General features: G+C 43.3%; 1 protein-coding gene and 1 pseudogene across 1 annotated transcript in view; both read right to left on the bottom strand.

The window, feature by feature from the left end:
• LOC141431699 (serine palmitoyltransferase 3-like) overlaps positions 1 to 12,493 on the bottom strand; it is an 86,420-nt gene that overhangs the window by 6,895 nt on the left and 67,032 nt on the right.
• On the bottom strand, positions 1,872 to 7,518 carry LOC141431674 (serine palmitoyltransferase 3-like; annotated as a pseudogene).

The raw sequence follows: 12,493 nt of genomic DNA, 5'->3' as shown, positions 1-12,493 counted from the left end.
ACTAAAAATTCTAAGAATCCAGTGAACACTAATAATAGGCAGGTACTTATTGGAATGATTACTGATTACTGATAAAACGTAACATAATCGATTACGAAATAGATAATATAAAGTAGTTGCGCATTGTTCGTGTCCGAAGCGCGGCAGCGGCGCCGCCGACGACGGAGTGGTTGAGGTCGCCTGGGTGTCTACATTTATATGGATAATTTTTATCGCTATAAAGCCTATTTAGATGATTTATTTATTAAGTTAGAATGCACTAGTTGTCTATGTACAGTACCTACCTACCTAGAACTCCAAAAAATAATTTATTCTTTACCACCTTGTTGCCGTCACTTCCAAACGAAATTGTCAGAAGGGATGCAGTGACAGAGTATCGCAGATGATTGGAGTAATACCGTTAACTGCTTCAACTTTGCCCTCTGGCCCCAACATTGCCTGATTCGATTTAGTCGATAACTTAGCACCCTTTAGGTTTTAAAACTAATAATAATTCCCGTGTAGATAAAAGTTTAAAACCTATAAGAGTGTTATATTTTTTAACAAAAGTTATCTGTACTTAATATTTTAAAGGGAACTATAGGTCTATTTATATAAAACTAATTCCTAGCTTTAGCTAAAATGCAAAATTATTGTGAAAGACTGTTTGTTTCTAAATAAAATAAAAAAAAAAAAAAAAAAAAGAGTGCTAAGTTATCGACTCTAAATCAAATTAGGCAATTTTGGGGCCAGAGAGCAAAGTTGAAGCACTTTACGGTACTCAAAAATTCTACTTCACCCAACGCCTGCTTTTTCACTGTCATAGTTCCACATACTAATAATTTAATTATTTCAGACTAGAAAGTTCATATCCTCCTAACGCCCAAGTCAAATTTTTGATTTACGAACATCAAACTTTATGTCATTTATGATAGAGTTTAATTTAAAATTACAATAAGCCCTTTATATTTAAAGGACTCTGGGCGTTAGGAGGATATACATATATTTTTTATTTAATTAAGAGGAATAGAACAATGACAGGCGAACTAATAGCACGAGGCGTCTATATGGTCCCATATGGGAGGAATGCCATATTCATTATTCACTTTCTTCATTCAGTCTGTAACGAAATTATGCTTAAAATTGAATTATTGCGATATTGGAAGAAAATACACACGTCGATAGCACTCAAAGGTTGACTGGTAGAGATCTCTTAAAGCGATAAGTCCGCCTTTGTACGGCAGTTTGGGCGGAGTTTGTACTGAATGCTTGAGGTACCTACTGTGAGGCGATGGACGATAGATTTTCTAATAGATAGTTTTTTCTTTTTTGACGAACGAATCGAACGTTGGTTAGAGAACCTGACTACGAAGCTTAAGGTCCCGGGTTCGAATCCCGGCCGGGGCAGATATTTGTATGAATAATACGAATGTTTGTTCTCGGGTCTTGGATGTTTAATATGTATTTAAGTATGTATTTATCTATATAAGTATGTTTATCCGTTGCCTAGTGTCCATAGTACAAGCTTTGCTTAGCTTGGGACTAGGTCAATTGGTGTCAAGTGTCCCATGATATTATATATATTTTTATTGTTAATCTAGTTTCACGACTAAATGATCATTACTGTAATGTCATTTAAACGTTTTTATCAATAAAAAACAAATAAATAAATAAATTGTACAAGTAAAAAAAATAAAGTAAAAAGCTTTTGAATTGTATTTTGTTTGTTTTCTTTTATACCTTTTATACAATAAAGAGTTTACACATACATACATAACATTTCTGTTTTCTATTCCTTTATACTAAGGTGTGGCACACGCTATAAAAAACCCACATTATAAGAAATAAATTTATTGAGTATACATAAACATAATTTAGAAATAAACATAATATTAGCAGGCGGTGGGTAGTGGCGCTGTTGTGTGGGGGGCGGGGGGCGGCGGGGCGGCGGGGGGCGGCCGGCGCGAGTACCGCAGCCCCAGCTCGTCGGCGACGGCCTCGATGGCGTCCAGGACGCGTCCAGCTGCGCGCGCGTGTGCGAGGCCGACAGACAGAACCTGCAACACACGCCTCATTCTAATACACTCGCTGCAACACGCCCAACGGCTATATCGGATACAGATAGAACATAGCGCTCGAAACATCTCAAGGGTCAGATTGACGTACAGACACTGGCACCAATATCTGACACAACAAAACGTCTGATAAACAAAATATCTGATACGGCTCTATTTCTAGGGCTCTTGCACGCTCGACGCTGTGGCAGATATTAATGCAGGTGAGCAACTTTGCATATTTTATGCTCGCCGAGCTTACTCTATGTGTTATGTTGCTAACTTTCGCGATTTTCATTCTTAACAACTACTGCACACGAGAATTAATCACAAGGAAATATTGTTTAGAGTTACCTTGTTTCAGTCAGATTGATCTGATTGCTCTATGGGTAAACAAATAATTTCGTTAAATAATTTTGAGTGCTTTGCCCTATCCGATAAAATGGCTGGGGTACCAAAATATACAATTCATGGATACCTTAGCTCTTTGGGGCACATTTAATTTTGACTAATCCAAATTATTCTACAATTTTATACATTTTTCAAACTTACCAATTGAAAACGGTCACTTTTTCGAAAAAAAAAAAACCAGCTGCAGCTATACATTTTTAGTATTTTGTTTAGGTTTATCACACTGTAAAAACTGTACGTACTTCTCATATCTTCCATTATTGACAATTAACATAGGACCGTTCGTCATCCATCAAAGTATTTCCCTTTGTTTTACGTGGCCTTTGTAAAGACATTATTTCCCAAACAGGTTCACAAAGTTTGGAAAAACGGGCAAGTGCGAGTCGTACCGAGAGGATTTTGTATAAATGGTTATTCATGACATAGACAGAGAGACAAAAGATTAAAATTTTCAGATTAAATATACGGACGGACTGTATTAGACTTTTATCGTTGACATGCCCAGGGTTAAAGTTAACGGTCTTGACAGTCAGACAGAGTGACGGAATAATATGTTGATCCTATAAGGGTTCCGCTCGACGCAGGCCGCCATCTTGTGGCGCGTGGCACCGACCTGATCCGCGCCTGGTTGAGCGGCGTGGCGGGGAAGCCGACGCCGACGACGGCCACGCCTCGCGTCGTGAGCCGCTCGACGCAGGCCGCCATCTTGCTGAACGAGTAGACCAGCATGGGCACCACGGGCGACTGCGGGTGTCCGTACGCCACCACGCCCATCGCGCGCAGCCTGCAACACACCCAAGACCTCATACACTCCACCTCATGCACCCGCAACTGATGTCGCCCTGATGGCTTTTTACTTCTTGACAAACATGACGATACAACTGTTATTGTACTAACAGTACCTATAAAAAATTAATCGTATTTCCGTTTATAAAATTACATATAATTCATCCATGTATATGGAGGGTGTAGCTCGAAAGATATAGCAATATTTAATGTAACGTTACATTTGATATAATTCGATTTACTCAAGAATTAAAAGTGACGAGGGCGACGAAGTGAAATTCTACAGGACAGAACTTTCCACGGTTAATGGTATCGATTCTAAACTTGGTCAGCAAAAAATGGTTTGCACAAAAATATTTTTAAGAAGGTTAATTTCGGTGTTAAGGATGGCGTAGGCGTAGTGGTTACCTTTCGCGGAAGTATCTGGTGTTGTCTCTGAGCGCGGCGACGCGCGCCTGTCCGGTGGGCTGGCGCAGCTCCCGCAGCGTGGCTCGGATCTGCTGCGCGACGGGCGGCGCCATGCCGTGCGCGTAGGGGTGGGCGTGGCCGTGCGCGCGCACCAGCGCACCAGCCGCGCCGAGCCCCGCGATGTGCCGCCGCTGGAGCAGAAGCTCTTGGTGAAGGTGCCCATGAGCACGTCCACGTCGCGCACGGACACGCCGCACAGCTCGGTGCGCCGCGGGCCGCGCGCGCCGGTCGCGCCCACGAGTGCGCCTCGTCAGGTACAGCTGCAGGCCCAGCTGCCGGCGCAGCGCACGGCCGCGCGCAGCGCCGCCACCGACCCCTCCATGCTGTACACGCCTCCATCACCTAAACCACCCCCCACCAACCCCACACACGCACCGTTAGTCAACAATCACTGCGTGCTCCTGCATCTTGTACGGCCACCGATCACGAGAGGCCGCGCGCCGCATGAGAAAAAGGGCGTTTATTCAAATCTTAAGATTCGAAGCCGATTTATCATTCCGACGTTAAGAGTAAGGCCTCATTCGCAAGAGAGCAAAAACCGTTCCATCAAAACTCGATCCGATGGCCTAATTTCAATTTAATTTTCAATTTAAAAGTGCTAACGTGTGAACATATGTTTGTCCCATAAACATACATACATATGGTGATCATATCTCATCAGATGACCCGCGTGCTCTTTTTCCTCCTTATAATAAATAATAAGTCAACAATATTGACGACAGCGCAATTTGTCACATGTAACATACATAGCTACAAATCTGTTATGTGGCTGCGTTTCACCCATGAAATGTGCGAGGATCTGTCGCGAGGAATATGTTTTTCATGAACAAATAGAACCGCTTCTTATCCTCGCACAGCGCAGCTCTGGAGAAACCAGCTGAGTAAATGAAGCGTTCCTATTGGTTCACGAAACACTCATTCCTCGCAACACATCCTATAAAGCAAGCGCCAAGGGAACTTGCGTATGCTTAATTAGGGAACCGCATTCTATTAGTTATTTATGATACAAGTGCGGAAAGTAGGCAATTCCCAACGAGTGGCGGAGAACTTGAAACACGAGCGAAGCGAGTGTTTTGAGCCGGCACGAGTTGGGAATTTCCTACTTTTGACACGTATATCATACAACGTTTTACAATGCATTAAGCGAGGAAAAAAATCGAGGCAGTGACTACATCATTTATTTGCCATACTCCTTTTACTACAGTAGCAGGCAGTAGATATACATACCGATATGCACGCCAAACCAAAATCGTTAACGTATACACTTTATTAAACCATTCTTCATAACGATCATTGACTCAGAAGATTAGAACAGCTACAGCTACTAATGATAGTAAAGGAGACTTTGTTTTAGTATCGTGATTTTTATGATTAATTATTAGCCCTTTTTGCTTGACATTTTCCACATTATATTGGCTAGTCCTTATCTCCTGCACGCTCTATAATGCTAAATATCAGTGCAACCGTGAATAAATCCGTGTAATAGTTAATTATCATCAAGTATATGTATTATGTATCTAATCTACTAGCTGTTAACAAAAAGTTACCGTAAATCTGAGATTTTTTAGCTTTGGAACTGTAAAATTAATCAAAATTGGTTCACTAATTCTAATAGATAAAAGCAAATAAATAAGAATAAGACATACCGGTAAATGTTATAATATCCATGTGTGTAGAAGTAGATTATTCTATCAATTTAAGTTGTATTAACTTAGTTATGTATATTATAGTTCACGTATTTTGTTCAGCGTGAGTTTGTCACTGACAATATGTACTTCGTAAGGACGTAAGGCGGCGTAAAGTCAGATATAATTCTCATTTAAACTCTTCATTTTAATTTACTCATCAAAAATTAATTCACCGGACTGACTTATCGACATTACTTTGGCGGGGTTTCATGACAGGCCGCGAACGGGGTAACCATGATTGGTTCGTGCTCGGGGTCGTGCGCGCGCACTGGAAGCTCATTGGTTAACTTTCGAGTGCGCGCGCTTGACGCGGCACGGTCCGAATTGGACTCAAGATTTATTTCCTTTTTTTCATAACTTTAGACGGAATTAATACGAGTTTACATGAAAAAAATAATTAACGTTCTCTTTTCTGTCGCGATTAATCTGTATTATTCTTATCAGTAAATATTCAGTTGGTTGCATCAAACGTTTTCTTATTTGTTCAAAGCCTAACTATAAGACTCTTTAGACTTATTTTTTAAACAATAGTTTGAGACATAATTTGGCAAATTTAAAAAGTTACTTTACCGCACAAGTGCTGTAAGTAAAAATCCAATACAACTTTACGGCACACTTGTGGATGCGTGCAGGAATCACTAATTTTCTATGGATTTGTTGAACCACGTCAAGAGGCACTTTCGAGCACGGCATTGTAAAAAATAGTTTTGAACTCAGAAAAACTTGCAAATTATAATTCTGAATGTTGCCAGGAGATCCGGTGGTCCATTTTTTTAATGAATAAATAAAAATAAAAAATAACTTACAAGTTTATATAACATATATAATACATTGTTGGTATGAAAAAGGGGTTCAGTAGCTCAGTGGCAGTGGAAGCGGAGAAAGGGAAAGGAAAGTATGAGGAAAGGAGCCTCAAGGCAACGATCAAGAAGAAGGTTGGCTCGCTCACCTGGTGACATCCAATGGCCTGGATCCCTGGAAGCAGCAGCCAACTCCTTGCAGTACGAGCGTTGCCGGGGTCTTAAGGGTCACACCAAAGGTCCAAGATAACGAAGGTCCACACCAAAGCACAACAGATAGTGGTAGTCCAGAGGGTCTACATTCATTCCAAGGCACGGTGATGAATGGACAGCACAGAAAGATGAGTATTAGGCATACATAGTTTCACTCCAAGGCACGGTAGCGAAAGTACGAGATGCGCACGCGACGGCGGTTGCTTGACGTGTGTTGCATACAGCGGCGCTAGAGGGCTCGCCAATGCACATAAGACGGCACTCAGTGAGGAGCCATACCATATCAAGACAGTTGCCTTATAAGGAAAATAAGAGTAGGGAACATACTCCCCCACCCTGCGAAATTATAAATTTCCAGAGTACAAAGGAAAAGGTTTTATAGGGAAAGTTACACGGACAGGATTTAATGGATCAATAGCATTTCTTATCATAAAACGACCAGTTAATAGATCACTACCTTTAAATAGATACATGCAGATGAACAGGATAACAGTTCTTCTAAAATAGTTAGGTAGCCTAGAGGATTACAAAGACTCGATCGTAATCGACTCCTAATAGCTTAAAAATAAAAGTATGTTTTAGAAATTCTTAAAAGTAAGGTATGATAGAAAAGAACAAACAGTAATCTTAGTTCTCCCCGACAGGAATGACGCACAACTTCACCACCGGTCGCTTAAATTCCTTTGGTTTAGAGTCACTACTCGCTACGCGGACAGTTGCTACTCTGACAACTCCATCGGATCCGGGATGGACGTTGGAGACGCGTGCCACCGACCACAGCAACGGTCGAAGGTTATCGTCCTTTATTAGAACAAGATCTCCAATGCGGACAGGACGGTTATTTTCTGTCCACTTGGTTCTCTGGTTTAAAGTATTCAAATAGTCCCTATGCCAACGTTTCCAGAAATCCGCGTGCAGCCGCTGAAGCAGTTGCCATCGGTTCACCAGACACGTTTTTTGACTGTCTTCATTGTCAGGAATAGAGGTTAACGGAGATAGTGTTAAAAAGTGACCCGGTGTCAGAACTGAGAAGTCGTTCGGATCATTACTCACCGCACAAAGGGGGCGGGAGTTCAAGACAGCCTCTATCTGCACTATAAGAGTTTGGAACTCTTCCATAGTCAATAAATGATTTCCAACGACCCTGGACAGATGACTTTTTACGGAACGAACCCCGGCCTCCCAGACGCCCCCAAAATGTGGCGAGGAAGGGGGATAGTTTTAAACTCTATAGCCTCACCGGCTGCAGCATTTCCCATCATAGTGGACAACAGATTTTTCGCACCTACGAAGTTTGTGCCACAGTCGCTGAGAATGAGAGAGCACCGACCTCTACGAGCAATGAAGCGCCGCAGGGCGGCGATGAAGGACTCAGTTGACAGATCATTAGCAATCTCCAGATGAAGAGCCTTGCTCCAAAGACAGACAAAAAGACACAGATAGACTTTCTCCGGTCGCACCCCGCGGCGGCGACGACCGAGAATCACGTGAAACGGACCAGCATAGTCACAACCAACGCGTTGAAAGGCTTTGACAGCAGTTACCCTAACGCGGGGAAGGTCACCCATTAGAGGTTGCGAGAGCACTGGCTTAGCTCGAAAGCAACGAACACATCCAGACAGACGTTTAGCTATTGCTCGACGAGCTGAAAGCACCCAAAAGTTTTGGGCTAACAGAAATTGAACGGTTTGAGGGCCGGCATGCAATGACTTGGTATGGACATCATCAATTATCAACTCTGTGAGACGATGATTTGAAGGCAATATCGCTTGATGCTTAGCTTCGTAGTCTAGGTCAGAGTGTCGAAGTCTTCCTCCAACACGTAATACGTCGTCCGTAGACAAAAAAATGCAGAGTTTTCTAAGCGGCTTCGGCAGGAGTTGATTCTTCTGAAGAGCTTGAATCTCTGTGTAGAAACAAGATCTTTGACAGTATCTCACGAGGGATAAGAGAGCCTCTGCTAGCTCTTGTTCACAAATGGAACCAGAATATTTTTTCTGTTTACGCAAAAGATTCAGGAACCTAAGCACGGTCGCAGTCACTCGCAAAATTCTCTTCAAGGAAGAGAACCGGAGTAGAAGCTGCTGTAGAGAATCAGTCTCGTTTGTGGCAACGAGAGCTGACTTCCTTTCTTCTTGACGTAATTCCGTTGTTACGTCAGATGACATGGGAAGAAGTTTCGATCTAGGCCATTGCTGACACGGGAAGGAAAGAAAGTTCGGGCCCGTCCACCAAAGGGGATGGGTAAGTAAAGCTTTTGGAAGCAAACCTCTAGAGGCCGCATCAGCTGGGTTATCATGGGTGCCTATATAGTTCCAACTCGCGGAAGGTAACTTTCGCTGAATCTTTGCTACACGATTGCCAACGAATATTTTCCATTTGGATGGATGGGATGCAATCCAAGAAAGAGTGATGGTTGAATCGGACCAGGCAAAGACAGAATCAATGGTAATCACAGAAGACAAATCAGTGTGTACAGTATCCACAAGATCTGAGAGCAAAGCGGCAGCACACAATTCGAGACGAGGCAATGTTATTCGTTTTGTAGGTGCAACGCGAGATTTCGCGCTGACCAGGTGGGTTTTGAATGAACCATTATCAAGTTCGGCTCGTAAATAGATGACAGCGGCATAGCCTGACAAAGAGGCATCGGCGAACCCATGCAGTTGATAGGCAACAGCACGAGGATGAGTGATCTGACGAGGTATGGCAATGCCTGTCAAATCATCCAGTTGACTGGTAAACTGATGCCACAAGTCGATAATATCTGCCGGTGGCTCTTCGTCCCAATCCAGGCCAAGGAGCCACAGACGTTGGATTAAGCACTTTGCCAGAAAGACGACGGGTGAAAGCAACCCCAATGGGTCAAAGACACGGAAAGTTCGGAAAGGATTTTTCTCTTGGTACATTTTTCTACCGACAGATTAACCTTGTACTTAAAATAATCCGATGACGATTCCCAATTTAAGCCAAGGACCTTCGTGACAGTCTGAGACTCTGCGTCAAAAGAGGTAGTAGCCTGTGGCAAACAGTGCTCAGGCGGCAGGTGACTCAACAATTCGCAACGATTACTCGCCCACTTGCGAAGTTCAAAGCCACCTTTTGACATAAGAGATATTAGCTGACCTTGCAACTCAAGGGCCTCACTGACAGAGGCTGCACCTGTCGGAATATCGTCCACGTATGTGTCCATGGTCAGAGCCCTAGCTGCAAGAGGAAAAGCGTGACCTTCAGTTACAGCTAACTGCTCGATGGATCGTAAAGCCAGATACGGAGATGACGAGACACCGTAGGTCACGGTGTTAAGGCGAAAGTCTCGAAGCGGTTCACCCGGATCAAAGCGCCACACGATGCGCTGAAAGTCGCGATGTTTATCTGCAAGTAAAATATTCCTATACATCTGCCGAACATCGGCCGTGAACACAACCGTGTGTAGGCGAAAACGTGTGAGGATAGATGAAATGTTCTTCTGAAGCTTTGGCCCAGTGTGCTGTGTGTCGTTCAATGACAAACCCGCGCCATCACGCGCTGAGGCGTCAAACACAACACGCAGTTTATTCGTCAACACACAGTGGTGCGGGATATAGTTCGACACCGCTGCCTTCGTGTCTGACGAAGAAATTTCTGTCATATGACCGCTATCGAGATAGTCTTGCATGAACTCACTATAGGATTTACGCAGAACAGGATCATTGGACAGACGCGTCTCCAATTTATAAAAACGTCGCTCAGCGATAGATCGCATGTTACGGAAAGTCGGCTCAGCGCCCTTGAACGGCAGCTCAACGATAAATTTACCCGTTGTTTCTCGCTTGTAGGTAGCCAGAAAGTGCTCCTCACAAGCTGCATCTTCTGGTGAAAGAATTTTTCCTGCGACGGTAAATCCTCGAGCTCCCACAAGCGCTTCAAATCTTCATCTAGATTATGGGCATGCAAAGTTTGGACAGAAGAAAGACTAGAGTACAGCGCGGGAACACTATCTAGACAGCGGGCGCGACCCAAAAATACCCAGCCGAAGATAGTATTTAACCCAACTGGCGAATCCTTACCGCCAGGAATCATTCCCTGAATGAAAATCTCGTTCCAAAGCTCGGACCCAAGTAACAGATCAATGGGACCTGGACAGTGAAAGTTAGGATCTGCCAACCTTATAAAACCTAACCTTTCAACAAAGTCGGTTTTCACGGTAACGGAAGGCATGTCGTCACAAATACGATCAATCACGATTGCTTCGAAAGAGAGCTCGTTGCCCGGATGACCTTCAGGACGGATGGTGCATTGGATAGTACCCAATACCGGCGTAGACGCGTTACCTAAACCAAACACAGACGGAGCGTTCTTTGAAATAGAGAGACCCAAACGGTTTACCAAACCCTGAGTTATATAATTTGCTTGACTTCCCGAATCAAGCAACACACGAACAGCGTGAAAGGCACGCCATTTGTCTAAAATATCTACGCGAGCAGTGGAAAGAAGCACAGTTTTGTTCGAAGTATTATTACTAGAAAGCCCCTGAAAGCCGAGAGCATTTGACGTATATGGAGTTCTGTTCTCATTACTATTATTATTGCATTGAAAAGGATTGTTATTATTATGTGCAGCGGTATTATTGTTGAAGTGTAATAGCGAGTGGTGACGGTGACCACATGACCGACAGCAGCTTTTAGAGGTACAGTTCGACACGATGTGTCCAGCGCGCAAACAATTATAACATAGCTGCCTGTCACTGACAGCTTGCGAACGATTCGCGATAGTTAAATTTTTAAAGTCTGTACAATGGGCAATAAAATGTTTCCCGGAACAGAACTGACAGGGTGGAGGCGGGGTAACGAAGGCGAAGTCGCTTGGTTGCCCACCAGAGTCGTTTGTTTAATACGGCGTTGTGGCTGCGGCGCGCTCTCAGCGCGGGCGGCCCCCCGCCGCCGGCCGCGCGGGCCCGCCGGGGAATGAACCCGCACCGGGGCCCGCGCGCTCCACGGCGGTGCAGTAATCCCCGAGAAACCTTTCAAGCGACTGGTAGCTTGGAATATCCTCCGAGGTGACAGTCATCTCAAACTCTTTACGAACCGACGGATCCAACTTAAACAACAGCGTATAAAAAATAACAAAGTCCCAGTTCTCGATAGGTAGTTGCAATGATTTTAAAATAGCTAAGTTTTCTTGAAATGTATCTAATAGTGCTCTGAACGCTTGCGCGGTGTTACTATGCACCTTAACATTGAGAATAGCTTGCCATGCTAGAAAGGCCAGCTGGCGTTTATTTTGATAACGTTTCACTAATGTGTCAAAGGCTGTATCATAGTTATCAGCGGATATCGGAAACGCTGACAAAAGCGTTAAAGGCTCACCCTTTAACGACGAAAGAAGGTATTGAAATTTTTCAATTTTTGAAATTTCACTTTTTTCATGTACCAAGGTACGGTACAAATCATAAAAGGTGATCCACTTTTTATAACCGCCTTCGAACGTTGGGACTTGTATGGTCGGCAAGCGAATATGATGCACCACGGCATTATTCTGAGACAAAACAGGTTGGGAAGGCGCGGTATTACTGCCGGAAGGAATTTCGTCTTTAAACAGCCTCATCTTTATTTCGATAATTTCCAATAGTGTCTCGTCAAAACTTTGCCTAAACTCCTCGGCTTCGGCGATATCCTGGGCATCCGTCAATGAAGCTACGATCTTCACGTGATTTTCCTCAAATAACGCCTCTAAACTTTGTAATCTTTCAAGATGAACCTTAAGACGCGGCTTCATTTCCGGGTGCTCCAGGCATCTCTTTGCACAGAGGTATGCGTCATTCAATCGTTTTAACGCTAAGTTACGTTTTGTTTTTTCTATTTCGTGCATTTTAACCGAAAATATTATTTACTTTAAACAGATAAATGCAAAATATGCAAAATTTCAACTGCTTAATTAATAAACAGAACTAACGAAAAACACTACTAAACTATGAAACTCGGAATAAACTTTACTACCGCAACAGAATAAGGACACGAGTCAATACGTCTACAAAACTTTATAATTTCTTAGAACAGAATACGAATCCCATTCAAAACTTCAACAAAACTAAGTTGTTGAATGGAATAAGGAC

Source organism: Choristoneura fumiferana, chromosome 10, assembly GCF_025370935.1.
Source record: "Choristoneura fumiferana chromosome 10, NRCan_CFum_1, whole genome shotgun sequence".
NCBI classification, from domain to species: Eukaryota; Metazoa; Arthropoda; class Insecta; order Lepidoptera; family Tortricidae; genus Choristoneura; species Choristoneura fumiferana.
The sequence above is the reverse complement of the archived record's forward strand: the minus strand, read 5'-3'. Positions and strand labels throughout refer to the sequence as shown.